Genomic DNA, 5,517 nt, shown 5'->3' with positions numbered 1-5,517 from the left:
CAAAGTTTTGCAAATCGATTTGTAATTTAAAATGCAAATATTATTGGGAGTGGGGCATGACATCCTTGGGGATGGAACATAACATTATTGGTGGTGTGGTATGACATCATTGGAGGGAAGGGGAGGGCGCCCAGAAACGGAGGTGAACCGCAAAATGTAAGTCTCCTACTTTACTCATTAATCTACTGGAGGGCAGATCTGTTACCATCAGGGATATTCTACGACGCATTTTTAACAGAAGAGTCCACCACAGCATATGGTGTATCTCCTGCAAGAAGCCCACACCAGCCCAGAAGTTGAAGCCACATGGCTCCTGGAGTGGTGAGGGGGTTCTTCGTGAGGTACCTATTTCTAGCAGGTTGGCTATCTTGTTAGCCTCACACTTTCAGCTGGAGATCTTGGGGGTCAGGGTGCCAGGATCTTGGGTGTTTGGCCAATTGCTGCACTTGATGGTTCGTGAAGGTGGAATGGTGCTTCACTTTGTGAATGTCTATGCTCTGTCCGCTGGCCCACAGCAAATGACTTTTCATGAACGAGTATCCACTCATCTTGGCACCATCACCACACATGAAAATGTTATCCTCTATGCTGGTAGCCACCCATGGGACCCTAGCTTTGGATGGTGGTATTTCACCATCTCAAAGGTCTTTTCCATTACTTTATCTTTTCTGGTTTCTATATGCTTTGCAGAAGCTTGTGGGGATGGAACCAATGGAAACTGTGCATCATTGTAAATCTCTGGTGTTCCTTGTTACATTACCTAATCTGGCTTCAGAAGTCGATAAATGCCAGATAGCTTTGATCCTGGGGTTTCTACAACCACAATGATAGGTGCGGGTGCTGGAGTTAGCTTGTTCCAGTGCCCAACTATTTTGTCTCCTTTTGCATACAAGATATTTTCCACCACCTTCGCCTTAATCTTCTTTAATTTTTCTCACTGTTCTTCCTCTTTTTCAGCACTTATTTGTGAGCATGGATTCTCAAGCCACTGTGATCAACTTCTGGATAATTCTATTCGATTCCTTGTCCCTTCCCGTTTTGAGGTCAAGCCAAAAGAAGAAACTCAAATTAAATTAGGACAAAGTAAAAGGGGCAGCTCCCCAAAAGGAAGGGGAACAGCCCGGACAAAAACAAAAGTACAAAGGAAATCAAATCAAATCAAAATGTGATTGTCGGGGTCTATAACACACCCCAATTCCTTGTCCCTTCTGCATCATCCTGTCTCCTTAGTCACAAGCTATGAGTGTCTGGCTTCAGCACAGCCCTGACCCCCTGTTCAATGACCCTTTCCAGGTCAACTCCTTTTTGCTTAAGTCAAACTCCTTCCATCCTTCATTATCTGTGGACTGCTCCTTTGGGGACCCTGAGACTTGCTCTTTGCCACCTGCTCTTTCTCCTTCATCAGTTTCTGGGCCACTCCTAGGACTGATACTGGCTTGGCTTTGACAGGAGCTGCTGCGACCGGCATGAGGGAAATGGCTGCAGCAGTGGTAGTGGGGGTCAGGGTGCCACGATCTTGGGTCTTTGGGGACAGGTCTGGAGCCAGGGTGAGGGCATAGCCCTCAGTCAACACTGCAGCTTTGGCCAACCTGACGGGAAGTGTTGGCTTGTACTCTTTGCTTTTGTTTCTCTTCTTCTTCTTGTCTCTTTTGGCAAAGGAATTGTCGAGGTTCTTATCATCCTTTTGGGCCATACTGAGCTTGGCGGCTGAAGCCAGTGATAACAGGCGTCCTGGCTTAGTAACTCAGGAAGACAGCTGCGGTGCAGGACGGATCGGGAGCCAGCCAAAGCTGTCCAGACCAGGCTGGACAGGGGCATGGAAACCAGGGACAGCATTGGCAATGGATGGGCTTCATATTCTAGGTTGCTGGAATTGCCTTCTGAAATCTCGCTGGGAGGTTGCACATCCACAGCTTCCCATCTATTGCCAGTGCACACCATAATCCGATCCCCAGGGTTTTAATTGGGGATTGAGTAAAACGCATCTCTGGTCAAGTCTTTATAGATTAGACTCGATTAATCAGAGTCCGATGTTACTCTGCATTACCTGCTGAACCTATCAGCAAATACAGAGCTGATTTTGCCTCCACTTATTGGCTAGCATGAAGCCCCCTGTTGGTGGGGCCTGGAGTATCTCATTGTAAGGTTGCTTTTGACTGGGTGGGCTGAATACTTGAAGGTAGTGGTATGAGAATCATGGAGTAGGAAGGTACTTGCCTCCAAGAAGCTTGCAGTCATCTATGTTGCTGCCACTTTCATTGCACTTCACAGAAGCTTGAGATTACAGGAGAATTATGAGTCAGCACTGGATGAACTGTTTAATATTTGAAAGTAAATTTGGTTCAGTTATGATCACTTTGTTTGTTTATGCATATAAACAAGTGATTGTGATGATTTTTGTATTGTAGTTTTTTGCTGGAAGGGGCTGAAAGAATTAAATGAAGATGATGGACTGCCTGAAGGATCCTGAGTAAAAGAAACTGCCACAGAGCTACCAAGCCTGATCATGGAGCATGTCTCTCAAAAGAGCTGTTCAATTTAGATGATGGCAAGTTTCGCTCCCAGACATTGAATAATGAAAGTTGAATGTAGCTTTAAGTAGCCCTCAAGATACTCAACCAGCACTTATTTACTCTGGTTCAGCTGGTTGATATTCAGAAAGGTTGTTAACTGAAGTGTTATCCACCAAAATGGCATGTAGTGTCGTCTCTTTTAATGGGCACTTGCAGGCAATTTAATTGTCAATCAGTTCTTTAATGACCCCATGAGTGACCATTCTGAGTGTGCACTTCAACTCTTCTTTATGTAGAAGGCATCTTGTGCAAGGTGTGAGTTAAACAGGCGTGGTAGCTCAAGACCTCATCTTGTTTTACCTCCTTGGAACCTGAATTGTTCAGTAAGAATTGATCTCATCAAAAGGTGTTTGATAAAGGACCATATAATAAGACTTGTGAGATTTGGGATTAAGTGGGCACCTGATTTATGGATAATTTGCTAAAGGAAAGAAAATAGTTGTTGAAAATGGTTTTATTTCAAGGAAATGGGTGTTGGTGTTCTTCCCTAGTTAGTGATGGGGCCTTACCCCATTTTTTTTTGTTATATGTTAATGACTTGACCTTTGCTTTACAAGGCATAATTCAATGTGTGCAGATGACATGAAACTCAGAAATGTTGTGTTGAGGATTCACAAATGGAGGAACAGACAGGCAATTTTGCATTTATTGATGGGAAATTCCTGTGGTGCGTTGTCACCCAGATGCTTGTAAGGGACAAGAGACAGGATGCAAAAAATTCTTCAGTGACGGAGTGGGATGATTTGCAAGGATAAGAGTCAGAAATCATGTTCCATTTTACAACCCATAATACCATGCAGAAGAGGGTGCAAGCACTGCAGTTGGAGTTTATGGAGACAACAAAGAAGTTTTAAAAAAAAACAGGATATGGAAGGTTGTAATCTCCTGGTTCTTCCTAAGGTGTGTGTGAGTAGAAATAGCGTGTGACATATTGCAGAAGGGAGAGAGCCTCAAATCCCTGGGATATTGGGACTAGTTCTGTGGCAGAAGGGATCTACTGAAGATGGGGATGGGTTGTGACTGACCAGAGCTGGGGCCGATATCCATGTAGGCAATTTAAGTGGTACAGGTTTAAACAAATTCCGAAGCAGGCTGAGTATCAAGCTCAGTATTGAGTATTAAGAAGCAAAAACAAGAAGCACTGAAGGCAGAGGTGGTTGGAATTGGAGATAATATAGAACATTTTTTAAAAAAGTATCAATTAATTTTGAACTGTGTGTATATACAAGTTGGTGAGCTGCTGTCATAAATAGAGGGATATAATGTAGAGGTAGTCACTGAACCCTGGCTTAAAGAAGGAGAGAATTGGATATTTAATATTTCAAGGTGCAAGGTACAGGGTATTCAGGAAAGATAGGCAATGAGAAAATGAGGAGCAGTTGCAATTTCCATTAAGGAAAATGTTACGGTGCTGGAAAGAGTGTTTTTGAGGGTCAAATACTAAATCCATCTAGTTGGAGTGAAAAAAGGAAAATATTACAATATTTCTATGTTTTATAGGCCATCAAAATAATTGGAAGAAGAGCTGATTTGAAAATAAATTGCTGACAGATTTAATAGTAATAATTATATCGAGCAACTAGTTCAATATTGGATATGGTGGTGACTAGAGGAATTGAATTTCCTTTCAGTAAGTTTATCACTCAAAAAGGAATGAGGCATTGCTCAATCTCATTTTGAGTCAGGTGTGAAATTTCATATTCTGGCAGAATATATATCTGGCAAGATGAGTGACTACAATATCATTGGAACAAAGTTACGTAGTTAGTGGAGTTCTGAAAATAAAGACAGAAAATGTTGCCAGGTCTGGCAATATCAACAAAGAGGCCTAGATTTTTAGAATCGCAGAGTGGTTATGGTGCAGAAGGTGATCAGTTGGCCCACTGTATAGCTGAATTAGCATTGTGACTTAGTGCCATTCTGCTATCTTTCTCTGTAATCCTGCATGTTGTTTCTTGTGAATCATTTAATGCCCATGAAATGTCTCCATTGAAGCTGCCTCTACTATCTTTCCAGGAAATGCATTTCAAACCTAAACCACTCTGTGTGAAAAAGTCTTTTTTCTCACATCGCATTTGATCACTGTCTCCTAAATTTTCCTGCACTGACATTTGATCTACTTGGCCTGCCTAATTTCCAAAACCAATCCAGCAGTGCCTACTTTCTTGTTGGACTGGACACATACCGCTGTAGGAAATTCTCCTGAACACAATCTTGGAAGCTCATGTCTCTCGGTCTGTCCTTTAACTTATCTCTATTGTGGTCTCTTTCTCAGCTGATTTGTTCCTTCATACTTGTTGGTGTCTTTCAACTACATTGAACACTCTGTTCAGTTCAAGCCAAATTGATTCTGTCCTTGAACCACCTGGAATATCTTTTTTTTTCTCCAGCACTACAATGCTCCCCTTAACCAATACCACCACCCCTCCTCTTTTTCTCTGTGCCCTATCTTTTCTGAATACCATGTGCCTGGAAATACACCCAGGCCTGTCCTTTGTGTCAGGTCTCCATTCTCATCACAACATCATAATTCCACATGGCAAGCTATGCCTGTAACTCACCAATCTTATTTATTCCACTTTGTGTATTTACATACATGGTGATTAACCCTGATTTGGATGTTGTTATATTCTCCCTTACTCTGATTTTGCCTATTAACTTCTTCATTTCTATATGAGAGCTTTCTAGTTAATTGCAATTGGGCCATGTTGGAAGGCCTTCAAAGATGTTTTTTTTTTAAATCTTCATTTGTGATATGTCAGCATCACCAGAAAGGCCAGCATTTGTTGGCCATCCCTAATATCCCCTCAAACTGGCTTGCTAGGCCATTATAAACAGCACTTAAGAATTAATCACATTGTTGTTGCTCTGGAGCCACATATAGATCAGAATGGGAAATTTACTTCCCTAAAAGGCATTTGTGAACCAGATGTTCTTTATAACA

The 5,517-nt window shown here is 42.0% G+C and overlaps 1 pseudogene; it reads right to left on the bottom strand.

Annotated features, from left to right (window-relative positions):
• Positions 1-583: 583 nt before the first annotated feature.
• Positions 584-1,693, bottom strand: LOC145345596 (protein CDV3 homolog; annotated as a pseudogene).
• Positions 1,694-5,517: the final 3,824 nt, after the last annotated feature.

This window comes from Carcharhinus amblyrhynchos, chromosome 7, assembly GCF_965287045.1.
Source record: "Carcharhinus amblyrhynchos chromosome 7, sCarAmb.v2.hapA, whole genome shotgun sequence".
In the NCBI taxonomy this organism is placed as follows: Eukaryota; Metazoa; Chordata; class Chondrichthyes; order Carcharhiniformes; family Carcharhinidae; genus Carcharhinus; species Carcharhinus amblyrhynchos.
Note: the sequence above shows the minus strand (reverse complement) of the source record. Positions and strands in the feature narration are given on the sequence as shown.